The sequence below is a fragment of the Arachis hypogaea genome, chromosome 4 (genome assembly GCF_003086295.3).
Source record: "Arachis hypogaea cultivar Tifrunner chromosome 4, arahy.Tifrunner.gnm2.J5K5, whole genome shotgun sequence".
Classification (NCBI taxonomy): Eukaryota; Viridiplantae; Streptophyta; class Magnoliopsida; order Fabales; family Fabaceae; genus Arachis; species Arachis hypogaea.
Window position 1 is genome coordinate 44,022,081 of NC_092039.1, and position 27,559 is coordinate 44,049,639.

The following is a 27,559-nucleotide window of genomic DNA, read 5'->3' on the forward strand; positions in this document are numbered from 1 at the left end:
ATAATGGAATGTTCTTGGTGCTCCACCCTTATTTGTCCCATGTTGGAACTTAATTCTCCTAGGGAGGTGTTGATTTGCTCCCAATAGTTTTGTGGAGGAAAGTACATCCCTTGAGGTATCTCAGGGATTTCATGGTGAGTGGGATCTCTTGTTTGCTCCATCCTCTTCTTAGTGATGGGCTTGTCTTCATTAATGAGGATGTCTCCCTCTATGTCAATTCTGACTGAATAACAGAGGTGACAAATGAGATGAGGGAAGGCTAACCTTGCCAAGGTAGAGGACTTGTCCGCCACCTTATAAAGTTCTTGGGATATAACCTCATGAACTTCTATTTCCTCTCCAATCATGATGCTATGAATCATGATGGCCCGGTCTATAGTAACTTCGGACCGGTTGCTAGTGGGAATGATTGAGGGTTGGATAAACTCCAACCATCCCCTAGCCATGGGCTTGAGGTCATGCCTTCTCAGTTGAACCGGCTTCCCTCTTGAATCTCTCTTCCATTGAGCGCCCTCTTCACAAATGTCTATGAGAACTTGGTCCAACCTTTGATCAAAGTTGACCCTTCTAGTGTAAGGGTGTTCATCTCCTTGCATCATGGGCAAGTTGAATGCCAACCTTACATTTTCCGGACTAAAATCTAAGCATTTTCCCCGAACCATTGTAAGCAAATTCTTTGGGTCCGGGTTCACACTTTGATCATGGTTCTTGGTGATCCATGCATTTGCATAGAACTCTTGAAACATTAAGATTCCGACTGGTTGAATGGGGTTGGTAAGAACTTCCCAACCTCTTCTTCGGATCTCATGTCGGATCTCCGGATATTCACTCTTTTTGAGTTTGAAAGGGACCTCGGGGATCACCTTCTTCATGGCCACAACTTCATAGAAGTGGTCTTGATGCACCCTTGAGATGAATCTCTCCATCTCCCATGACTCGGAGGTGGAAGCTTTTGCCTTCCCTTTCCTCTTTCTAGAGGTTTCTCCGGCCTTAGATGCAATAAATGGTTATGGAGAAACAAAAAGCAATGCTTTTACCACACCAAACATAGAAGGTTTGCTCGTCCTCGAGCAAAAGAAAAAAGAAGAGAGTAGAAGAAGAAGAAATAGGGGAGATGGAGGTGGCTTTGTGGTTCGGCCAAGGGAGAGAAGTAGTGTTTTGGTTGTGTGAAAATGAAAGGGTGAAGATGGGTTTATATAGGGGTGAAGAGAGGGGTAGGGTTCGGTCATGTGAAGGTGGGTTGGGAGGGAAAGTTGTTTGAATTTGAATGGTGAGGTAGGTGGGGTTTTATGAAGGATGGATGTGAGTGGTGAAGAGAATAGTGGGATTTGATAGGTGAGGGGTTTTGGGGAAGAGGTGTTGAGGTGATTGGTGAATGGGTGAAGAAGAGAGAGAGTGGTGGGGTAGGTGGGGATCCTGTGGGGTCCACAGATCCTGAGGTGTCAAGGAAAATTCATTCCTGCACCAAGTGGCGAGCAAAAATGCTCTTTATGCCAATTCTGGCGTAACGCTGGGCTAGTGCCCATTTCTGGTGTTTAACGCCAGCTTCTTGCCTTTTCTTTTTTTTAACGCCAGTCTGGTGCCCCTTTCTGGCGTTAAACGCCTAGAATGGTGCCAGACTGGGCGTTAAACGCCCATTTGCTGCCCTTACTGGCGTTTAAACGCCAGCAGGTTTTCCTCCAAGGTGTGCTATTTTTCTTTCTATTTTTCATTCTGTTTTTGCTTTTTCAATTGATTTTGTGACTTCCCATGATCATCAACCTACAAAAAAACATAAAATAACAAAGGAAAAATAGATAAATATAACATTGGGTTGCCTCACAACAAGCGCTTCTTTAATGTCAGTAGCTTGACAGTGGGCTCTCATGGAGCCTCACAGATACTCAGAGCAATGTTGGAACCTCCCAACACCAAACTTAGAGTTTGAATGTGGGGGTTCAACACCAAACTTAGAATTTGGTTGTGGCCTCCCAACACCAAACTTAGAGTTTGACTGTGGGGGCTCTGTTTGACTTTGTTTTGAGAGAAGTTTTTCATGCTTCCTCTCCATGGTTACAGAGGGATATCCTTGAGCCTTAAACACAAAGGATTCTTCATTCACTTAAATGATCAATTCTCCTCTGTCAACATCAATCACAGCCTTTGCTGTGGCTAGAAAGGGTCTGCCAAGGATGATGGATTCATCCATGCACTTCCCAGTCTCTAGGACTATGAAATCAGCAGGTATGTAATGGTCTTCAACTTTTACCAGAACATCCTCTACAAGTCCATAAGCTTGTTTTCTTGAATTGTCTGCCATCTCTAGTGAGATTCTTGCAGCTTGTACCTCAAAGATCCCTAGCTTCTCCATTACAGAGAGAGGCATGAAGAAGAAGACAGTAGTAATTGCATTAATCCATCAAGACACAGCAGAGCTCCTCACCCCCAACCATGGGGTTTAGAGACTCATGCCGTAGAAGATACAATAAAAAACATGTAATATGTCATGAGGTTTATGCTTGACCCTAGGTCACACAGAGCCTTCCTGAAGGTCATGGTGCCTACTGTACAAGGTATTGAGAACTTCCCAGGGTCTTGTCTCTTTTGAGGTAATCTCTGCCTAGTCAAGTCATCTAGTTCTTTGGTGAGCAAAGGGGGTTCATCCTCCCAAGTCTCATTTCCAAATAACTTGTCATTTAGCTTCATGATTGCTCTAAGTTACTTAGCAACTTGCTCTTCAGTGACATCTTCATCCTCTTCAAAGGACGAATACTCGTCAGAGCTCATGAATGGCAGAAGTAAATCCAATGGAATCTCTATGGTCTCAGTGTGAGCCTTAGATTCCCATGGTTCCTCATTAGGGAACTCATTGGAGGCCAGTGGATGTCCATTGAGGTCTTCCTCAGTGGCGCTCACTGCCTCTCTCTCCTCTCCAAGTTCGGCCATGTTGATGGCCTTGCACTCTCCTTTTGGATTCTCTTCTATATTGCTTGGAAGAGTGCTAGGAGGGAGTTCAGTGACTTTCTTGCTCAGCTGACCCACTTGTGCCTCCAAATTTCTAATGGAGGACCTTGTTTCAGTCATGAAACTTTGAGTGGCTCTACTTAGAATCCTTTGTCTGTTGCTGAGAAGATGATGGAAAAGGCTTGCCATTGCTAAACCTGTTTCTTCCACCATTATTATTGTTGAAACCGTGTTGAGGTCTCTGTTGATCCTTCCATGAGAGATTTGGATGATTTCTCCATGAAGGATTATAGGTGTTTCCATAGGGTTCTCCCATGTAATTCACCTCTTCCATTGAAGGGTTCTCAGGATCATAAGCTTCTTCTTCAGATGAAGCGTCCTTAGTACTGCCTGGTGCAGCTTGCATTCCAGACAGACTTTGAGAAATCATATTGACTTGCTGAGTCAATATTTTGTTCTGAGCCAATATGGCATTCAGAGTATCAATCTCAAGAACTCCTTTCTTCTGATTCGTCCCATTGTTCACAGGATTCCTTTCAGAAGTATACATGAATTGGTTATTTGCAACCATTTTAATGAGTTCTTGAGCTTCTGCAAGCGTCTTCTTCAGATGAAGAGATCCTCTAGCAGAGCTATCCAATGACATCTTGGACAGTTCAGACAGACCATTATAGAAGATACATATGATGCTCCACTCAGAAAGCATGTCAGAAGGACACTTTTTGATCAATTGTTTGTATCTTTCCCAAGCTTCATAGAGGGATTCACCTTCCTTCTGTCTGAAGGTTTGGACTTCCACTCTAAGCTTACTCAATTTTTGAGGTGGAAAGAACTTTGCCAAGAAGGCATTGACTAGCTTTTCCCAAGAGTTTAGGCTTTCTTTAGGTTGTGAGTCCAACCATATCCTAGCTCTGTCTCTTACAGCAAAAGGGAATAGCATAAGTCTGTAGACCTCAGGGTCAACCCTATTGGTCTTGACAGTGTCACAGATTTGCAAGAATTCAGCTAAAAACTGATGAGGATCTGATGAGCGGATAATTTATACGCTTTTTGGCATTGTTTTCATATAGTTTTTAGTAAGTTTGAGCTACTTTTAGGGATGTTTTCATTAGTTTTTATGCTAAATTCATATTTCTGGACTTTACTATGAGTTTGTGTGTTTTTCTGTGATTTCAGGTAAATTCTGACTGAAATTGAGGGATTTGAGCAAAACTCTGAAGAAGGCTAACAAAAGGACTGCTGATGCTGTTGGATTCTGACCTCCCTGCACTCGAAATGGATTTTCTGGAGCTACAGAACTCCAATTGGCGCGCTCTCAACGGCGTTGGAAAGTAGACATCCAGAGCTTTCCAGCAATATATAATAGTCCATACTTTATTCGAAGAATGACGACGTAACTTGGCGTTGAACGCCAAGTACACGCTGCTGTCTAGAGTTAAACGCCAGAAAAACGTCATGATCCGGAGTTGAACGCCCAAAATATGCCTTAGCACGTGAATTCATCAAGCTCAGCCCAAGCACACACCAAGTGGGCCCCGGAAGTGGATTTATGCATCAATTACTTACTCATGTAAACCCTAGTAGCTAGTCTAGTATATATAGGACATTTATCTATTGTATTAGACATCCTGGATTGTATTTTGATCCTGTGATCACGTTAGAGAGGGCTGGCCATTCGGCCATGCCTGAACTCTTTGCTTATGTATTTTCAACGGTGGAGTTTCTGCACACCATAGATTAAGGGTGTGGAGCTCTGCTGTACCTCAAGTATTAATGAAATTCTATCTTCTTTTATTCAATTCTCTTTTATTCTTATTCCAAGATATTCATTCGTACCCAAGAACATGATGAATGTGATGAGTCAGATTACCCTCATTATCATTCTCACTTATGAATGCGCGTGATTGACAACCATGTCCGTTCTACATGCAACAGAGCTTGAATGCGTATCTCTTAGATTCCCCAACAGAATCTTCGTGGTATAAGTTAGATAGTTGGCGGCATTCATCTGGATCCGGAAAGTCCAACCTTGTCTGTGGTGTTCCGAGTAGGATCCCGATCATGAATGACCGTGACGTGCTTCAAACTTTAACCTGCTGGGCGTTGGTGACAGACGCAAAAGAGGGATTCTATTCCAGTAGGAGCGGGAACCAACCGGTGATTAGCCGTACTGTGACAGAGTGCGTTGCATAGTTTTCACTGCGAGGATGGGATGTAGCTATCAGCCATGGGTGATGCCTCCAGACTGGTTAGCTGTGCGAGTGACAGCCGCACAGGTTATTTCCCCGTGAGGAATGAAAGTAGCCACAGTTGATGGTGAACCCCTATACAAAGCTTGCCATGGAAAGGAGTAAGAAGGATTGAGTAGAAGCAGTAGGAGAGCAGGCGTGCTTGAGCCATGCAGCAGCTGTATATACTTAAAAGATACCTCTACCAATGAATCTGCATAAGTGTTCTATCCCTTTTATTATTCCTTTTTATTTATTTTGAATCTAATCAAGTATCATGTTTAATCTGCCTGACTGAGATTTGCAAGGTGACCATAGCTTGCTTCATACCAACAATCTCTGTGGATTCGACCCTTACTCACGTAAGGTTATTACTTGGACGACCCAGTACACTTGCTGGTTAGTTGAACGAGATTGTGAAGAAAATAAACAATGCCCTCAGAGTATACATCTTTTATAAATACATACAAGTGATCACAATTTCGTCCACCAAGTTTTTGGCGCCGTTGCCGGGGATTGTTCGAGTATGGACAACTGACGGTTCATCTTGTTGCTCAGATTAGGTAATTTTCTTTTCAAAAATCTTTTTCAAAAATTTTTCTTTTATTTTTCGTTTTTACAAACTTTATTTTCGAAAAAAAAAATTAAATAAAAATACAAAAAAATCAGAAAATCATAAAAATCAAAAATATTTTGTGTTTCTTGTTTGAGTCTTGTGTTAATTTTTAAGTTTGGTGTCAATTGCATGCTTTTAAAATTTTTCTTGCATTGTTTTCAAAAATTCATGCATTCATAGTGTTCTTCAAGATCTTCAAGTTGTTCTTGACAAGACTTCTTGTTTGATCTTGATGATTTCTTGTTTTGTGTCTTTTGTTGTTTTTCATGTGCATTTTTGCATTCATATTTTTCATGCATTAAAAATTTCTAAGTTTGGTGTCTTGCATGTTTTCTTTGCATCAAAAATTTTTCAAAATTATGTTCTTGATGTTCATCATGATCTTCATAGTGTTCTTGGTGTTCATCTTGACATTCATAGCATTCTTGCATGCATCTTGTGTCTTGATCCAAAATTTTCATGTTTTGGGTCATTTTTGTGTTTTTCATTCAATATTTAGAAATCAAAAATATCTTTTCCTTATTTTCCTATAAAATTTCGAAATTTTGGGTTGACTTGGTCAAAAATTTTTAAAAATTAGTTGTTTCTTACAAGTCAAGTCAAAATTTCAATTTTAAAAATCTTATCTTTTCAAAATCTTTTTCAAAAATCATATCTTTTTCATTTTTTTTAGCATTTTCGAAAATTTCAAAAATATTTTTCAAAATATTTTCAAAATCTTTTTCTTATCTTTTTATCAAATTTTCGAAAAATTAGCTAACAATTAATGTGATTGGTTCAAAAATTTGAAGTTTGTTACTTTCTTGTTAAGAAAGGTTCAATCTTTAAGTTCTAGAATCTTATCTTGTAGTTTCTTGTTAGTTAAGTCAATTTTAAAATTAAATCTTTTTCAAATATCTTTTTCAAATATATCTTTTTATCTTTTATCTTATCTTTTTCAAAATATGATTTCAAAATATCTTATCTAACTTCTTATCTTCTAATCTTTTTCAAAATTTGATTTCAAATCTTTTTCAATCAACTAACTAACTTTTTGTTTGTTTCTTATCTTTTTCAAAACCACCTAACTACTTTTCCCTCTCTAAATTTTCGAAAATTCTCCCCCTCTTTTTCAAAAATTCTTTTTAATTGTTTTAAATTCTAATTTTAATCTCATCTCATCTTTAATTTTTGAAAATCACTAACCATTTTTTCAAAATTATTTTCGAAAATTCCTTTCTCTTTTCTTCTTCTATTTAATTATTTAATTACTAATACTTCTCTTCACCCCTCTTCATTCATATCCTAACATCTCATCTCACATCTCTGCCATCCTCACAGTTGTGTTTCTTTTCTACTCTTCTTCTACCCCTTTCTTCTTCTACTAACATAAAGGAATCTCTATACTGTGACATAGAGGATTCCTTTTTCTTTTCTTGTTTTCTTCTCTTTCTTATGAGCAGGAACAAGGATAAAGGCACTCTTGTTGAAACTGATCCAGAACCTGAAAGGACTCTGAAGAGAAAATTAAGAGAAGCTAAATTACAACAATCCAGAAATAACCTTTCAGAAATTTTCGAACAAGAGAAGGACATGGCAGCCGAAAATAATAATGATAATAATGCAAGGAGAATGCTTGGTGACTTCACAAAGCCAACATCCAAGTTTGATGGAAGAAGCATCTCCATTCCTGCCATTGGAGCCAATAACTTTGAGCTTAAGCCTCAACTAGTTGCATTAATGCAACAAAACTGCAAGTTTTATGGACTTCCATCTGAAGATCCTTATCAGTTTTTAACTGAATTCTTGCAAGTCTGTGATACTGTAAAGACGAATGGAGTTAATCCTGAAGTCTACAGACTCATGCTTTTCCCTTTTGCTGTAAGAGACAGAGCTAGAATATGGTTGGATTCACAACCTAAGGATAGCCTGGACTCCTGGGATAAGCTGGTCACTGCTTTCTTAGATAAGTTCTTCCCTCCTCAAAAGCTGAGCAAGCTGAGAGTGGATGTTCAAACCTTCAAACAAAAAGATGGTGAATCCCTCTATGAAGCTTGGGAAAGATACAAGCAGCTGACCAAGAGATGTCCATCTGACATGTTTTCAGAATGGACCTTATTAGATATATTCTATTATGGTCTATCTGAATTTTCGAAAATGTCATTGGACCACTCTGCAGGTGGATCTATTCACCTGAAGAAAACGCCTGAAGAAGCACAAGAACTCATTGACATGGTTGCTAACAACCAGTTCATGTACACCCCTGAGAGGAATTCCGTGAATAATGGAGTCCCTCAGAAGAAAGGAGTTCTTGAAATTGATGCTCTGAATGCCATACTGGCTCAGAACAAGGTGTTGACTCAACAGGTCAACATGATCTCTCAAAATCTGAATGGATTGCAACATGCATCCAACAGTACTAGAGAGGTAGCTTCTGAAGAAGCTTATGATCCTGAGAACCCTGCCATGGCAGAGGTTAATTATTTGGGTGAACCATATGGAAATACCTATAACCCATCATGGAGAAATCATCCAAATTTCTCCTGGAAGGATCAACAAAAACCTCAACAAGGTTTTAACAATGGTGGACGCAATAGGCTGAATAATAGTAAGCCATATCCATCATCTTCTCAGCAACAGACAGAGAACTCTGAACAAAATAATTCTAATTTAGCTAATATAGTCTCTGATCTGTCAAAGGCCACCTTCAGTTTCATGAATGAAACAAGATCCTCCATTAGAAATTTGGAGGCACAAGTAGGCCAGCTGAGTAAGAAAGTTATTGAAACTCCTCCCAGTATTCTCCCAAGTAATACAGAAGAGAATCCAAAAGGAGAGTGCAAAGCCATTGACTTAGTCAACATGGCCGAAAGCACAAAGGAGGAGGAGGACGAAAATCCTAGTGAGAAAGAACTCCTGGGACGTCCTCCAAGCAAGAAGGAGCTTCCTATTAAGCATCCTGAGGAATCTGAGGCTCACACAGAGACCATAGAGATTCCATTAAATCTCCTTCTGCCATTCATGAGCTCTGACTATTATTCATCCTCTGAAGAGGATGAAGATGTGACTAGTGAGCATGTTGCTCAATATCTAGGAGCTATCATGAAACTGAATGCCAAGCTATTTGGTAATGAGACTTGGGAAAGTGAACCTCCCTTGCTCATTAGTGATTTGGAAACTTGGATTCAGGAAACTCTACCTCAAAAGAAACAAGATCCTGGCAAGTTCTTAATACCTTGTACCATTGGCACCATGAGCTTTGAAAAAGCTCTATGTGATCTTGGGTCAGGAATAAATTTGATGCCACTCTCTGTAATGGAGAAGCTGGGAATCATTGAGGTACAACCTGCCTTGTTCTCATTACAATTGGCAGATAAATCCATGAGAGAAGCTCATGGAATAGTAGAGGATGTGGTAGTAAAAGTTGAAGACTTCTACATCCCTGCTGATTTCCTAATCCTAGATACTAGGAAGGAAGATGATGAATGCATCATCCTAGGAAGACCTTTCCTAGCCACAGCAGAAGCTGTGATAGATGTCAACAGAGGAGAGTTAGTCCTTCAATTAAATGGAGAATACCTTGTGTTTCAAGCACATGGCAATCCCTCTGTGACAAAAGAGAGTAAGCATGAAGAGCTTCTCTCAGTTCAAGGTCAAGAAGAGCCCACACAGTCAAACTCTAAGTTTGGTGTTGTGAAGCCACAACCAAACTCTAAGTTTGGTGTTCAAGCCCCATATCCAAACTCTAAGTTTGGTGTTGGGACTAGACAACATTGACTTGATTGCTCTGTGGCTCCATGAGAGCCACTGTCAAGCTATTGACATTAAAGAAGCGCTTGTTGGGAGGCAACCCAATTTTATTTATCTAATTTTATTTTATTTTGTTTCTTTGTTATTTTTGTGTTTAATTAGGTACATGATCATGAGGAGTCACGAAAAAATCAAAAAAAATTAAAAACAGAGTCAAAAACAGAAGAAAAAAATTTTTCACCCTGGAGGACGCACGGGCTGGCGTTCAACGCCCAGAAGATGCATCTGGCTGGCGTTCAACGCCAGAACAGAGCATCTTTCTGGCGTTGAACGCCCAAAACAAGCTACATCCTGGCGTTTAACGCCAGGATGCGCACACAGAGGACAATCTGGCGCTGAACGCCAGAAACAAGCTTGAAACTGGCGTTCAACGCCAGAATCAAGCATCACATGGGCGTTTAACGCCCAGAACATGCACCAACGGGCGTTTGAACGCCAGAATGGTGCATGAAGGCAATTTACACGCCTATAGGGTGAAGGAATGGTATTTCTTTCCATCTCAGGACCTGTGGACCCCACAGGATCCCCATCTCAGGACCTGTGGACCCCACAGGATCCCCACCTACCTTTTCTTTTAATCCTATTCACACTCTCCTAATCCAAATCTCATTCTCAATTTCCCTTCCCAATTACCCCATGCACCATTCACATCAACCTCCTCTTCCCCATAAACCCCACCTACCCCCATTACATTCAAATTCAATTTCCCACCCATTCCCACCCAAAATGGCCGAAACCTAACCCTCCCCCCTCCCTATAAATACCTCCCTTTTCTTCTTCATTTTCACACAACACTACCCACTCTTCTCTCACATAGCTGAACCCACTTCTCTCCCTCTCTTCCAAATTCTCTTCTTCTTCTTCTACTACTCTTCTTTTCTTTTTGCTCGAGGACGAGCAAATTTTAAGTTTGGTGTGGTAAAAAGCCTAGCTTTTTATTTTTCATTCACCATCAATGGCACCCAAGACCGGAGTTTCCTCAAGAAAAGGAAAAGGGAAGGCAAAAGCTTCCACTTCCGAATCATGGGAAAAGGAGAGATTCATCTCCAAGAGCCACCAAGACCACTTCTATGATGTTGTGGCAAAGAAGAGGGTGATCCCTGAGGTCCCCTTCAAACTCAAAAAGAATGAGTATCCGGAAATCCGACATGAGATCCAAAGAAGAGGGTGGGAAGTCATAACCAACCCCATGCAACAAGTCGGATTATTGATGGTTCAAGAGTTCTATGCTAATGCATGGATCACTAGGAACCATGATCAAAGTATGAACCCGAATCCAAAGAACTATCTCACAATGGTTCGGGGGAAATACTTAGATTTCAGTCCGGAAAATGTGAGGTTGGCGTTTCATCTACCCATGATGCAAGGTGATGAACGCCCCTACACAAGGAGGGTCAACTTCAATCAAAGGTTGGACCAAGTTCTAATGGACATTTGTGTGGAAGGCGCCCAATGGAGAGTAGACTCCAAAGGCAAACCAGTCCAACTAAGAAGACTGGACCTCAAGCCTGTAGCTAGAGGATGGCTGGAGTTCATCCAAAGATCCATCATCCCTACAAGCAACCGATCTGAAGTTACTGTGGATCGGGCAATCATGATTCATAGCATCATGATTGGAGAGGAAGTAGAGGTTCATGAAGTCATAGCCAATGAACTCTACAAAATAGCTGACAAGCCTTCATACATGGCACGGCTAGCCTTCCCCCACCTCATATGCCATCTATGTTATTCAGCTGGAGCTATCATAGATGGAGATGTCTCCATTGAAGAAGACAAGCCCATCACCAAGAAAAGGATGGAGCAAACAAGGGAAGTCCCTCACGGCCCCCAAGGAGAACATGAGGAAGTTCATCAACAAATGCCTCATGGAATGCACTTTCCTCCCAACAACTATTGGGAGCAACTCAGTACCTCCTTAGAAGACTTGAGCCAAAACGTGGAACAACTAAGGGTGGAACACCATGAACATGCCCTCACTCTCCAAGAAATAAGAGAAGATCAAAGAGCTATGAGAGAGGAGCAACAAAGGCAAGGAAGGGACATAGAAGAGTTGAAGAACATCATTGGTCCTTCAAGAAGAAGACGCCACTAGAGGTGGATTCATTCCTTGTTCTTTATTTTCTTTCTGTTTTCGGTTTTTAAGTGTTATGTTTATCTATGTTTTTGTGTCTCTACTTCATGATCATTAGTGTGTAACCATGCCTTAAAGCTATGAATAAAATCCATTAGTCTTTCACCTCTCTTAAAAGAAAAATGTTTTAATTCAAAAGAACAAGAAGTACATAATTTTCGAAATTATTAGTGAATTTAATTTAATTATATTGATGTGGTGGCAATAATTTTTGTTTTCTGAATGAATGCTTGAACAGTGCATATTTTTGATCTTGTTGTTTATGAGTGTTAAAATTGTTGGCTCTTGAAAGAATGATGAACAAAGAGAAATGTTATTGATGAACTGAAAAATTCATGAATTGATTCTTGAAGCAAGAAAAAGTAGTGAAAAAAAAAAAAGTGGCGAAAAAAAAAATAAAATAGAAAGAAAAAGCAAGCAGAAAAAGCCAATAGCCCTTAAAACCAAAAGGCAAGGGTAGCAAGGATCCAAGGCTTTGAGCATCAATGGATAGGAGGGCCCAAGGAAATAAAATCCAGGCCTAAGCGGCTAAATCAAGCTGTCCCTAACCATGTGCTTGTGTCATGAAGGTCCAAGTGAAAAGCTTGAGACTGAGTGGTTAAAGTCGTGATCCAAAGCAAAAGAGTGTGCTTAAGAGCTCTGGACACCACTAACTGGGGACTCTAGCAAAGCTGAGTCACAATCTGAAAAGGTTCACCCAGTTATGTGTCTGTGGCATTTGTGTATCCGGTGGTAATACTGGAAGACAAAGTGCTTAGGGCCATGGCCAAGACTCATAAGTAGCTGTGTTCAAGAATCAACATGCTTAACTAGGAGAGTCAATAACACTATCCGAAATTCTAAGTTCCTAGAGAAGCCAATCACTCTAAACTTCAAAGGAAAAAGTGAGATGCCAAAACTGTTCAGAAGCAAAAAGCTACAAGTCCCGCTCATCTAATTAAATTAATATTCATTGATATTTTGGACTTTATAGTATATTCTCTTCTTTTTATCCTATTTGATTTTCAGTTGCTTGGGGACAAGCAACAATTTAAGTTTGGTGTTGTGATGAGCGGATAATTTATACGCTTTTTGGCATTGTTTTCATATAGTTTTTAGTAAGTTTGAGCTACTTTTAGGGATGTTTTCATTAGTTTTTATGCTAAATTCATATTTCTGGACTTTACTATGAGTTTGTGTGTTTTTCTGTGATTTCAGGTAAATTCTGACTGAAATTGAGGGATTTGAGCAAAACTCTGAAGAAGGCTAACAAAAGGACTGCTGATGCTGTTGGATTCTGACCTCCCTGCACTCGAAATGGATTTTCTGGAGCTACAGAACTCCAATTGGCGCGCTCTCAACGGCGTTGGAAAGTAGACATCCAGAGCTTTCCAGCAATATATAATAGTCCATACTTTATTCGAAGAATGACGACGTAACTTGGCGTTGAACGCCAAGTACACGCTGCTGTCTAGAGTTAAACGCCAGAAAAACGTCATGATCCGGAGTTGAACGCCCAAAATATGCCTTAGCACGTGAATTCATCAAGCTCAGCCCAAGCACACACCAAGTGGGCCCCGGAAGTGGATTTATGCATCAATTACTTACTCATGTAAACCCTAGTAGCTAGTCTAGTATATATAGGACATTTATCTATTGTATTAGACATCCTGGATTGTATTTTGATCCTGTGATCACGTTAGAGAGGGCTGGCCATTCGGCCATGCCTGAACTCTTTGCTTATGTATTTTCAATGGTGGAGTTTCTGCACACCATAGATTAAGGGTGTGGAGCTCTGCTGTACCTCAAGTATTAATGAAATTCTATCTTCTTTTATTCAATTCTCTTTTATTCTTATTCCAAGATATTCATTCGTACCCAAGAACATGATGAATGTGATGAGTCAGATTACCCTCATTATCATTCTCACTTATGAATGCGCGTGATTGACAACCATGTCCGTTCTACATGCAACAGAGCTTGAATGCGTATCTCTTAGATTCCCCAACAGAATCTTCGTGGTATAAGTTAGATAGTTGGCGGCATTCATCTGGATCCGGAAAGTCCAACCTTGTCTGTGGTGTTCCGAGTAGGATCCTGGGAGTCCGGAAAGTCCAACCTTGTCTGTGGTGTTCCGAGTAGGATTCCGATCATGAATGACCGTGACGTGCTTCAAACTTTAACCTGCTGGGCGTTGGTGACAGACGCAAAAGAGGGATTCTATTCCAGTAGGAGCGGGAACCAACCGGTGATTAGCCGTACTGTGACAGAGTGCGTTGCATAGTTTTCACTGCGAGGATGGGATGTAGCTATCAGCCATGGGTGATGCCTCCAGACTGGTTAGCTGTGCGAGTGACAGCCGCACAGGTTATTTCCCCGTGAGGAATGAAAGTAGCCACAGTTGATGGTGAACCCCTATACAAAGCTTGCCATGGAAAGGAGTAAGAAGGATTGAGTAGAAGCAGTAGGAGAGCAGGCGTGCTTGAGCCATGCAGCAGCTGTATATACTTAAAAGATACCTCTACCAATGAATCTGCATAAGTGTTCTATCCCTTTTATTATTCCTTTTTATTTATTTTGAATCTAATCAAGTATCATGTTTAATCTGCCTGACTGAGATTTGCAAGGTGACCATAGCTTGCTTCATACCAACAATCTCTGTGGATTCGACCCTTACTCACGTAAGGTTATTACTTGGACGACCCAGTACACTTGCTGGTTAGTTGAACGAGATTGTGAAGAAAATAAACAATGCCCTCAGAGTATACATCTTTTATAAATACATACAAGTGATCACAATTTCGTCCACCAGGATCTTCCAATGGAAGTCCATGGAACTTGCAATTCTGTTGCATTAGAGAAACTAATTGAGGCTTAAGCTCAAAGTTGTTTGCTCCAATGGCAGAGATAGAGATGCTTCTCCCATAGAAGTCGGGAGCAGGTGCAGTAAAGTCACCCAGCACCTTCCTTGCATTGTTGGCATTGTTGTTGTTTTCGGGTGCCATTCTTCTTCTTTGAAGATTTCTGTTAGGTCCTCTACAGAGAATTGTGCTTTAACTTCTCTTAGCTTTTACTTCAAGGTCTTTTCAGGTTCAAGGTCAGCCTCAACAAGAATGCTTTTGTCTTTGCTCCTGCTCATATGAAAGAGAAGAGAACAAGAAAATATGGAATCCTCTATGTCACAGTATAGAGATTCCTTGAGGTGTCAGAGGAAAAGAAAAGTAGAAGAAAGAGGTAGAAGAATTTGAACTTAGAAAGATAGAGTTTGAATTGTACATGTTAGTCCATAAATAGAAGGATGTGAGAAGAGGGGAAGAAATTTTCGAAAATAAATTAAAAAGATTTTAAAAACATTTTGAAAAATTGAAGAATGATTTTCGAAAAATATGATTGGGAAAGAAATAAAGTGATTTTTGAAAAAGATTTTGAAATTAGAAATCAAAAAGATATGATTGAAAACTATTTTTGAAAAAGATGTGATTAAAAAGATATGATTGAAAAGTTATGGTTTTAAAAAGATATGATTGAAAAACAGTTTAAAAAGATTTGATTTTTAAAATTAATGACTTGGCTAACAAGAAAAGATATGATTCAAACATTAAACCTTTCTCAACAGAAAAGGCAACATACTTGAAATGTCGAATCAAATCATTAATTGTTAGCAAGTATTTTTGAAAGTGGAAAGAAATTGATTTTGAAAATATATGATTGAAAAGATATGATTTGAAAAAGATTTGATTTTGAAAAATTTTGAAAACTTGAAAAAAATTTGAATTAAAAACAAAATCTTCCTTCTTGTGCCATCCTGGCGTTAAACGCCCAGAATGGTATCCATTCTGGCGTTTAACGCCCAAAATGCTACCCTTTTGGGCGTTAAATGCCCAGCCAGGTACCCTGGCTGGCGTTTAAACGCCAGTTTTCCTTCCTTACTGGGCGTTTTGAACGCCCAGCTTTTTCTGTGTAATTCCTCTACTGTATGTTCTAAATCTTCAATTCTCTGCATTATTGACTTGAAAAGACACAAATTAAAAATTTTTTGGATTTTTAATGATGAGAAAAAATCAAAATGCAACTAAAATCAAATAAACAATGCATGCAAGACACCAAACTTAGAAGTTTGTATACTACTGACACTAACAAATTGAGAATGCATATGAGAAACAACAAAACACACAAAACAAGAGAATTTAAAGATCAGAGCAAGTAAATCATCAAGAACAACTTGAAGATCAATGAAGACACATGATAAATGCAAGAAGAACAGAAACATGCAATTGATACCAAACTTAAAATGAGACACTAGACTCAAACAAGAAATATTTTTGGTTTTTATGATTTTGTAAATTTTTTTGGATTTTTTTCGAAAATTATATGGAGAAGAAAATAAAGAAATTCAAAATTTTTAATAAGAATTCCAGGAATCATGCAATGTTAGTCTAAAGCTTTAGTCTAAAGAAATTGGACATGGCTAGCCAAGCTTCAACAGAACATTACATTCAAGAGCTAAATTGATGAAGATCAATCAGCTTTGGTGATGATAAGAACATCACCTTGAAACACTAGAATTCATTATTAAAAATTCTGAAAAATACCTAATCTAAGCAACAAGATGAACCGTCAGTTGTCCAAACTCAAATAATCCCCGGCAACGGCGCCAAAAACTTGGTGTTGTTGCCGGATCAAAACTTGGCACTGTTATTGCAGGGAACGAATGCGAAACTGTAGTTAGGACATTTAATTCCCCGGCAAAGGCGCCAAAAACTTAGTGCATGAAATTGTGATCATCAATGGCGCCATCAACATGGTACGCTCAATTGCAATCTCAACTCTTTATCACAGCTTCGCACAACTAACCAACAAGTGCATTGGGTCGTCCAAGTAATAAACCTTACGCGAGTAAGGGTCGATCCCACAAAGATTGTTGGTATGAAGCAAGCTATGGTCATCTTGTAAATCTCAGTCAGGCAGATTCAAATGGTTATGAATGATTTATGAATAAAGCATAAAATAAAGATAGAGATACTTATGTAATTCATTGGTGAGAATTTCAGATAAGCGTATAGAGATGCTTTGTCCCTTCCGTCTCTCTGCTTTCCTACTGTCTTCATCCAATCCTTCTTACTCCTTTCCATGGCAAGCTGTATGTAGGGTTTCACCATTGTCAATGGCTACCTCCCATCCTCTCAGTGAAAATGTTCAACGCGCTCTGTCACAGTACGGCTATTCAGCTGTCAGTTCTCAATCATGTCGGAATAGAATCCAGTGATTCTTTTGCGTCTGTCACTAACGCCCCACAATCGCGAGTTTGAAGCTCGTCACAGTCATTCAATCCTTGAATCCTACTCAAAATACCACAGACAAGGTTTAGACCTTCCAGATTCTCTTGAATGCCGCCATCAATTCTAGCTTATACCACGAAGATTTCGATTAAGGGATCCAAGAGATATCCACTCAATCTAAGGTAGAACGGAGGTGGTTGTCAGGCACACGTTCATAGGTGAGAATGATGATGAGTGTCACAAATCATCACATTCATCAAGTTGAGGAACAAGTGATATCTTAGAACAAGAATAAGCTGAATTGAATAGAAGAACAATAGTAATTGCATTAATACTCGAGGTACAGCAGAGCTCCACACCTTAATCTATGGTGTGTAGAAACTCCACCGTTGAAAATACATAAGAACAAGGTCTAGGCATGGCCGTGAGGCCAGCCCCATGATCTAAGATAGCATAAGACTAATCGAAGATAGCTACCAAGATGAGAATACAATAGTAAAATGTCCTATTTGTAGAGAACTAGTAGCCTAGGGTTTACAAAGATGAGTAAATTACATAAAAATCCACTTCCGAGCCCACTTGGTGTGTGCTTGGGCTGAGCATTGAAGCATTTTCGTGTAGAGACTCTTCTTGGAGTCAAACGTCAGCTTTTGTGCCAGTTTAGGCGTTTAACTCCCCTTCTTGTGCCAGTTCCGGCGTTTTACGCCAGAATTCTTGATCTGACTTAGAACGCCTGTTTGGGCCATCAAATCTCGGGCAAAGTACGGACTATTATACATTTCTGGAAAGCCCAGGATGTCTACTTTCCAACGCTGTTGAGAGCGCGCAATTGGGCTTCAGTAGCTCCAGAAAATTCACTTCGAGTGCAGGGAGGTCAGAATCCAACAGCATCTGTAGTCCTTTTCAGTCTTTGAATCAGATTTTTGCTCAAGTCCCTCAATTTCAGCCAGAAAATACTTGAAATCACTGAAAAACACACAAACTCATAGTAAAGTCTAGAAAAGTGAATTTTAACTAAAAACTAATAAAAATATAATAAAAACTAACTAAAACATACAAAAAACATACTAAAAATAATGCCAAAAAGCGTATAAATTATCCGCTCATCAACGCATATTTAGCTTTTTTTTATCAAAGATGTGTTTGAGACTTTTATGATCAGAAAAGACACTAAACTTTACTTCGTACAAGTGGTGCCTCCAAATCTTCAAGGCAAACACAATCGCCGCTAATTTCAAGTCATGAGTGGGGTAATTCACCTCATGCGGTCTCAGCTGACGCGATGCGTAAGCCACCACATTTCGGAGTTGCATCAATATGCAACCTAAACCCTTCAAAGAAGCATCACAATATACTTCAAACGGTTCATTCAGTTCCGGTAAGATTAAAATAGGTGTTGAAGTTAACCTCTGTTTCAAAGTCTGAAAACTCTCTTCACACTCCGACGTCCACACGAATGGCACTTCTTTCCTTGTCAATTTTGTCATCGGTAATGCAATCCGGGAAAATCCTTCGATAAACCTCCTATAATATCCAGATAAACCCAAGAAGCTTCTCACTTCTGTCACCGTCGTTGGTCTCTCCCATTCCATCACTGCTTCTACCTTAGAAGGATCTATAGCTATTCCTCCTTTACTCACCACGTGGCCTAAAAACTTTACTTCTTCTTTCTAGAACTTGCACTTTGACAACTTAGCATACAAATTCCGCTCCTTCAAGATTTACAACACAATTCTCAAGTGTTCCTCATGCTCTTTTGCCGTCTTAGAGTAAACTAAGATGTCATCTATGAAAACCACCACAAATTTCTCTAAAAAGGGACGAAAGACACTGTTCATGTAATCCATGAAAACAGCAGGTGCATTCGTTAACCCAAAGGACATTACCGCAAACTCGTAGTGTCCATAGCGTGTTCTAAATGCAGTCTTAGGGATATCATCTTCCTTCACCCTTATCTAATGGTAACTGGATCTCAAATCAATCTTGGAAAACACTCCAGCTCCTTGCAATTGGTCCATCAAGTCATCTATCCTTGGCAGCGAGTACTTGTTCTTCACAGTCACTTTGTTCAACTATCGATAATCCACGCACAAATGCATTCCTCCATCTTTCTTCTTCACCAATAAAACTGGTGCTCCCGCGGTGATACACTCGATCAAATGAGCCTCTTATTCAAAAGTTCTTCCAACTGAGTCTTTAATTCGATGAGTTCTATCGGAGCCATTCTATACAGCGCAATCGACACTGGTCCTACTCCCGACACCAATTCAATTGCAAATTAAATTTCCCTTTGAGGTGGGAACTCAGGGATATCTTCCGGGAACACTTCTGGAAAATCTCTAACCACCGAAATCTGATCTAAGTTCTGGGCATCACCCAACGCATTAGCAGCCAACAGAATATAACCCTGACACTCCTCCCCACTACAATGTACCATTATAGAGTTCAAGTAATACCCCGTAGCTACCACTACTCCATTCTCTCCTTCAGGCATAAACCGAATAGTCCGTTCAAAGCAATCCAACAAAACTCAATTCTTTGACAACCAATCAAACCCCAAAATCATTTCTAGCCTAACCATGGGTAAACAGATTAAATCGTGCACAAAGTTTCTACCCTCAAGCTTGAAACCTACTTGTCTACAACCTGACCTAGTCATAACTATTTGATGCGGAGTATGCACATGCAGATCAAAAGGAAACTCCGACACTTTCAAGCCTAATTCCTCAACTTTAGCAAACGAAATAAACGAATGCGAAGCTCTAGTATCATAAAATGTAACTAAGGACTTATCACCAATTAGACATATACCTCTCATCAACGGATCTTCCTTGTAAGCATCCTTGGCATTCACAGCAAAGACTCGACCTTGATGCTGACTCTGGCCCGCATTCTGGTTCCTCCCACGAGTACAATCCCTCGCAATGTGGCCAGGCAGCCCACAATTCAAATAACCACTCTGATTTTCTCTTCCCTTAGCATACTAAAATTGATTCTGATTATTCTTTCTGAAGCCCCCTTGGCTTTGAGGTGCATATCCTCCTCTCTTGAAGCTTTGTCCTCTCGGATGAAGGTACTTGCCACGCCCCCCGACTAGAGCTCCCTCTATGAGTATCCTTGTATGTCGCCACGGTCTTGGCATATTCTTCCACTACTCTAGCCTTGTTCACTAAGTCAGAGAAGACACGAATCTCCAAAGGAGCCACAGTAGTCATAATGTTATCCTTCAAACCCCTCTAGTACTTAACGCATCTCCAGCTCTCGTAAGTCTCCGAGTCACCCAGACACACCTGAGAAACCTACAAAGCTCTTCGAACTTGTTGGTGTACTCAGCCACAGACATGGAACCTTGCTTCAGCTGCATTAGTTCCATCTCCTTTGCTTCCCTTTCAGACTCGGGAAAGTATTTCTTATAGAAAGTCGTTTGGAACACCTCCCATGGAATGTCGATGTTTTGAAGCTGTAGCAAATGACACTCAGCTTGCCACCAATACTGGGCCTCTCCCGCTAGTTGATAAGCGGCAAACTCTACATATTGATTGAGAAAAACATGTTGTGCCTGTAAAGCACGCTCCATAGCCTAGAACCAGTGGTATGCTTCAATAAGATTAGTCGATCCTCGAAAGGTTGGCAGATGAACCTTAAGGAATGTCGCCAGGGTCATCGGAACTCTTCCCGTGTTGTCGCCGTTACCCTCAGCATTATCATTGGCATTCCCTTCGCCATTCTCATTGCCATTTCCGTTCCCAGCCAGTTGTCCCAATCTCTGCACAGCTTGCAGAGTCGCAGTAGCATTAGCTTTCATGGTATTAGCGAGATTTGCCCTTGCCACCATGAATTTGGCATGATTGTTAGTTGGTTGCTCATTCCTACTTTCTCGCATTCGTGTTTGACCTCGTATGTGAATGGCCATGTAGGGTTCCTGTCTACACCAAACAATTGATATCAAGGTGATCAGTCTCAATATCAAAACTCTAGTGCTTCAATTATCCCAAACAGGCACTCACAAACAAGCATGATATGCATATATCAAGTAGATAACCTAATAGCATCAAATAAAAGACACACAGAGTATGAAATGAAAAATAATCGGTTCATCCCTCAGGCTCACGAGGACGAACCGCTCTGATACCAAAAAATGTAACACCCTAATTAGCCTAAGCCTTACCTCGTGTCGTAAAGCAAAGGTTAATCAAAGATTATGACAGTTCTAAGCTCATACATACATATATAGAAGGAATTATTAACATCTAGAAGCCCGATGAAGAATATAGCTCAAAATAGGATTTAAAAGCACAAAACATACTAAATTAGCTACTAACTTAAGGCACAAGATATAGATGAAATATAAACAGGATAATAGTATAATAGTGTATATCATAAGGAACTAGCCTCGACTCGCGGAGTTTAAGCCGGCTAGCCATATACAGACCATACAAAAACTTGACAGTTTAAGAAATAGCTTATACAAGTTTGGTTCTTTCATATACCAGCCTCTAGGCAAGGACAAAATAAACAAAAGACTCCAAAAGAATCCAAGATTCTCCACTGCTGTCACCATCCAAAGCAACTCATCGAGATGGGTTGCGACCTGCATCTGAAAAATACAACAAGATATGGTATGAGAACCAGAGGTTCTCAGTATGGTAACAATTCCCAATGATGTAGGATATAAGACCCCAGGACGCCAAAGGCAATCCTAAGCTCCATATCCATCACAAAATTCAACTTAAAGCATTCTAAAACAAATAAGCATAAATATACCAACATTTAATAAAATAAACCAGGTTATCTATCTTAGAAGATTTCTATTCTACTCAAACACCACTGCCTTCCGAACCTCCTCAATCCCAGCAGAAAACACAAGTAATATACAATGCAAGTAAAACACAAGTAGAAGCATATAAAGCAATTAATTCAGATAGCTAGTAAACATGTTATTCAATTAGGCAAGCCATTACAGGTAAACAAAGCATACAAATAGATAGAAATACATATGATAAATGCCTGCCCTACTGGATGTGATATCACATTGTCGGTTCAATTGCCAACCCGACACATCTCCATGGAGACGTCACCCATCGGATTTCTCATATGGGAACCCCCGAGATATAGTGCCCGGATCACTGTCCAGGTACCGGTGCCGCACGCCCTATAGATTCAAAGGGATACGAGCGGGATACTCTGCCTCAGACCTCACATCTCAATATAAGCGGGATTAACCACCGTCCTTACGCCGCCGCCACCGCTACCTAGACAGGCGGGATTAACCACTGTCCCTGCCAAGCGCATAGCGTCTTATAATATCAGTAAAAATATTATTTCAGTGGTTTTAAAAAACCATTTTCAGTATACAGAGATCCATCATCTCAATCCGAGTCCCCGACTCATCTCAACCACTGTCCATTCACAATTCAGTTTCTGAACATCAACAAATCATAATTTCTCATCCCTTGTATCCAACACCCTTCATGTGACATCAAACCATCCTTCGCCCGCCAGAAACCTAGGTCTCTGTTTGCTAATTCTCAAAACCAAGTCCAAAAGACTTAAAATGGTGTTATAGAAGCTTACAACCTTGTTGGGAAGGAAAAAAATTTGGAAAAACAAGTAAATTTGAGAAACAGGACGTGTGCGGCCGCACAGGGGTCTGTGCGTACGCACACCCAGGAAATTTTAAAATGTGTTTATACGCACAGGGGTGCGCGTACACACAGGGGTGCGCGTACGCACAGGTGGTAAAACTTTCAGAATCGGTTCACTCGCACAACCTCTGCCAGTGGCCCCAACAGATTGGCCTTCCTAACGTATGCGTCCGCACAGGTTGAAGTTTTCCTTTAGATATGTACACACACAAGATGTGCTAGCGCGGCAAATGTGCGTGCGCACAGGTGTGTGCGTCCGCACAGGTCAACATTTTTGCAGGTTGTGCATCTGCACAAGAGTGTACTCCTGCACATATCAGAAATCATGAAATTCTGCAACTTTGCAGAATTTCAAATTTTTCACACCAACTTTGAATGATCATAACTTCCTCTACAAAACTCCAAATTTGACAAACTTTATATCAAATTAAAGGGTTTTCAAAGATCTTTAATTCTAAACAAATTTCAATCAATTTCAAAAAGTGAGGCAAAAGTTATGATCGAACAAAGTTTACAAAAAACCCAATTTTACCAAAATTCACCATTTACACAATTTCTTACCAAACACACTCCAAATCATACCAAAACCATTCAAAAATCTCATCTTTCATCAAAACTGACCTGTTGTGCCGTAATACACCAACATTTTCACATTTCCTTTCACTATTCATCATATTCAACATCAACACCAACATATGACACTTTTACAACCATAATGCCAAATCATCCAATTCAACATCACTTATATCATCATTATGCCTTTTTAAATTACACAATCAATCATCATTATCATATTACCATCATTCAACACCCTCAACCCAACAATCATTAATTCATCATAAATAACCACATATCATTATTCAACAACTCATCAACTATTTAAATTCAACACTATCCTATAGGTCACTAGGCTAAGTGTCCATGAATATTATATACTACATAGAGAAAACCGAAACCATACCTTGGCCGATTCTCTTTATGCACCCAAATTCAAAATGAGTACCAACAAGTTTCCAACCACAATCCAAGCTTTCAAATCTACTCCAATAAGCACAAACAAGTTCCAAGAGCTCCCAAAGCCACAATAATCAAACTATATACATATAAATCACCCCAAATCAACCTAGGGTTCCAAATAAACATAAATTCACAAGGATTTAGTGGCTCTTACCTTCTCCCATAGATTTGGATCTCAAAACCCAAAGCTAATCAAGGCTTAAAGCAACCTAAACATCCAAAATCACAAAAACTCATTTAACCAAAAACCTTATATACCCGAAATTTTGAGGAGAGAAACTGAGAGGGATCCGAGCTTTCCTTACCAGTTTCTTACATGGGTTTTGTAGAGCTCTTCACAAGGAACGTGTAGCCACTGACGGCATGCAAATCGGAGCACCGTAGCTCAAGATATCGTGAAGAGAAGAGATGGGTAAATAGTGTTTTCTTCTTCCCCTTCTCTCCTTTCTATTTCAGCATGGGTGAGTGTGTTGAGTGTGTTGTGGCTGAAGTGAGTCATTAATGACTCTATTTATATGTTGGGCTTGGGCCCAACTTGGGTCCGGTCCAACCCGTTAGCGTTTTTAGCCCGTTCGACACAACTTCGGGCCAAACCTTTAAAATTAACGCCCGATTTTCTATTTCTAATGTTTTTCTAAGGTTTTTTATGGTTTTCACTTTTCTCGTGCGATACCGGGCAGACTTGAACCAGTTCAACCGGTTCAACTGCCGATTCGCAATTTTTCATGGTTTTTTACAGAAAGCACATTTTCTGACTCAGAAAGACCCACTGAGTCCAAAAATCACCATTAACCGGTTGATTAGTTGCAATTCTTACAAATTGCATCTTTGATTAGCTTAGGTTGAGGAGTGTATTTCATTTAAGTGTGGGGTAACTTTTGGGATACATTGGTAGTGAATGAAAAAGTTTGTATTGGGTATCCTTTGAAAAAAAATTGGAAAATGGGTGCACATTCATGTATCAATTTGCTTTAACCATATGCGTTTGTCATTGAAAAAGAAAAAGAAAAAAATATAGAAAAAAAATATAATAAGATGGGACAAAAGTCATCCCAAAGAAAATGGAAAAAAATGAATAAGAAGTGCATATGGAGATTTGTATGAAAAAGATGCATGAATATGTATAAAAATTGTGATTACGAGAAGTTAGGTTGCATATTTTGTTGTTTGGTTGAGTTGGACACTTGAGCTAATCAAAGATCCAATTCTTTAGTCCACTTAGCCATATTTATCCTACATTAACCCTAACCCCATTACAACCCTCTAAAGACCTCATGATACTTGTACTCATGCATCACATATTTGTTGATTGTTAGATGAAAAGCAAAACCTTGAAAGCATGATTAGGAGGAGACTTGAATGATTAGACCCTAAACACCAAGCGTTGAGAGTGTATACACACCTAGAGAGGGTTCGATCACTCAACTCTATGTTTCTATACTTCTTATCATGCATTCTTGCAAGTTGCCTCATTTTGATGAGTTGAATCAATTCTTTAGATTTTGTTTGCATTGAACTATTTCTTTGCTTAGCCCTATATGTTCATATATTTGCTTGGAAATTTGATTATTTGTTTTCACCAAATCAATAGGAACTATAGATAGATATATAGGTATAGATAGCATATAGTATACTTGCATGCATAGAGATAGTTGCATTAAATAAGTTGTTTCCCTTTGATCATTCTCCTTGTTTGGTTTAGCATGAGGACATGCTATTGTTTAAGTGCAGGGGAATTGATGAGTCCATATTTGACGATATATTTTAACTTGAATTGGATGGATTTCATCATATAAACTCACACTTATTCACTAAAATAGCATACTTTTGTGTTTGGTCCCTAATTTGATCCTAAATGTGAAAACATGCAATTTTGTGCTTGAAATGAGTAATTTAATTCCACTTTTATTCCATTTGATGCCATGACATGTTTGTTGAGTGATTTCAGGCCTTAGAGGCAAGAATGGATGGCCAAAAATGAAAGAAAGCATGTACAAGGGAGAACCCATGAAGAAAATAAGGAAAAGCACACACAACGACGTGTGCGTGCGCACAAGTACCTGTGCATACGCATAGGAGGATTTTCAGCCAAGTGTGCAGACGCACACATCTGTGCATCCGCACAGGTCCCTACACATGATTTTATTAATGAAACACGTGCATTTTGGAAGGCTTGAAGGCTGAATTGGAGTGCTATATCAAGGGGAATTCAACACTTATCAAGGGAGCCATCTTAGAATAGGAAAAACACATATTAGGAGTAGTGTAGTGTAGTTTTAGGTTTTGCTCTCTTAGGGTTTAATTAGGGTTTTGTAGAATTTTATACTTCAAGTCTTGCTTTTAGATTTTGCAATTTACATTGTAAGTATTTCTTTAATTGTCTCTTTCAATTACCATACTTATTCCACATTTATTTCTATTTTTACTTTCCCTTATCAATATATGCTTGGTTTTGCAATTTTGATGTTCTTGTTGATGAACTTAATGTTTGATGCATGTTTTATGTTTGTTTGAGTTGCCTTTATTGATTTTGATCATTTATGGTTCATGGCTTTCATTAATTTACCAATTTTGCCATGTTTTGTGAATATGCATACTAGGTGTGTGATGAAATGTCAACCCTAGCTAGGGGTTAAATTTCTACCCCTTGGCTTGGGGAGAATGAGTCTATGGATTACTAGAGCCTTAATGTCCAACATTTAGTGGTAATTCTTGGGGAGTTAGTTGATTCTTGTTTCCATTAAAGCTAGTCTTTTACCAACTAGTTTTGTAAGTTGGTTAGAACTTATGGATTAAGATCAATTATGATTGCTCGACTTACTCCTCGATGTTAGGGGTTAACTAAGCGAGATTAACTCATGGTAATTATCATAGTTGTGGTTATGGCTAGGAAAGGATTCCATAACTCATCCCAAGTCGAGGTTTCATTAATGCTTTAAACCACATTTTCATTACTTTATAGCATTACTTGTCTATATTACATACATAGTTCTTTTATTCCTTTATTGCCTTATTAATTACAATTTTGGCTTGTTCTTTAATACCTTTATTTTGGTTGCTCTCAATCATTGAAAACCCCTTTGCTCTCTTAAACCCAAAATTGTGCACTTATTGGCATTAGTTCCAAGGGAGAATGACCCAGGATTTAAAACTCCCGGTTTATATTTGCTTTGAATTGTGACATCTTTTGGATTGAATTTTGATTGAGAGGATCCATTTCCGATTTGGACTATACTCACAACGGAATTACTTTATCTAGTTTTCCGAATTGGCATAAATTCTCATCTATCAGCCACCAAGACGGAAAGGAAAGGAAACACTTCGAAATGGGTCAACGAACAAGTCCTTCCGCACAATCTTTTGAAGGAGCTCATCAATTGTAGCAACCCGTCCACCTTGCTCTTCTTTGCATGCACCGAGGACTGTGCAAATTTTTAAGTGTGGGGAGGTCGTCCGACCGATCTCCATGGGTAACAATTTCCTTTTTCAACACCAATTCTTGATTTTCTTTGTTAGATAGTTGTTGCATTGCATGATAGGTTGCATGTTAGTTAGAATTTGTACATATTTTACCACTTCTCTTGATATTAGGACTACTTGGTTAGTGTGATGATTTCTCTTCCAAGAAAATTATTTTTAAGGCACCCTACCAATTTGAAAATTTTTTCTTATTGAACTTGCTTGAGGAACTTATTTTGGAACATGGTTTTTGAGCTAAGGACACAAGCATGTGAGTTTTGAGCCCAATTGTGTGGTTACATCTTATAACCACTTATTTTCATTCTTGTGTGCATTGTTCTCTTTCTATAATTGTAATCTTTGATTTGTTTGAATCTATATAACCATTATTCCATGTAGACATGCATTTATATGATTGAGGCCATCATTTTATTTAGCCCACTTACCCAAAATAGCCTACTTTTCATCGACCA

At 39.4% G+C, this 27,559-nt stretch overlaps 1 non-coding gene across 1 annotated transcript; it reads left to right on the plus strand.

The window, feature by feature from the left end:
* Positions 1-3,643: 3,643 nt before the first annotated feature.
* LOC112799274 (small nucleolar RNA R71) lies at positions 3,644-3,751 on the plus strand. Its single transcript, XR_003200849.1, has one exon. It is a non-coding gene; the product is annotated as a small nucleolar RNA R71 (small nucleolar RNA).
* Positions 3,752-27,559: the final 23,808 nt, after the last annotated feature.